Below are 441 nucleotides of genomic sequence, written 5' to 3' on the forward strand. Positions count from 1 at the left end.
TTTTTCTTTTTTGACTCATTAGGTACCAAATTCAAATATCTAGATTGTCAAAATTTTAAATCTTTATCTAATTTCTCTAGTAAATATAAATTTTGTATATTCAGAGATTTTTTATTATTAACATATGTAAATCAAATCTAAGCTTTTATATATATATGATTAATATTTATTCTCATTGAAATAAATAAAAAATCAAAGTCTGTATTTTAAGAAGTTTGTGTTGAACATCGGAAATACATTTAACTTCTTTATGAAGTTAAATGACAAGATAAAAGATTAACGAGCCCAGGATAGATAACAGCACAAAAAATACAACTCTAACCTGATGTTACAATCGAGTAGATGATGAAGACACTACTCTAGAATTACTCAGGAAAAAGATAAAGGTGAGGAAGGATTGATTTTAGATCAATAAAAAATAAAACAGAAAGAATAAAAGAT

The sequence above is a fragment of the Asparagus officinalis genome, chromosome 5 (genome assembly GCF_001876935.1).
Source record: "Asparagus officinalis chromosome 5, Aspof.V1, whole genome shotgun sequence".
Lineage (NCBI taxonomy): Eukaryota > Viridiplantae > Streptophyta > Magnoliopsida > Asparagales > Asparagaceae > Asparagus > Asparagus officinalis.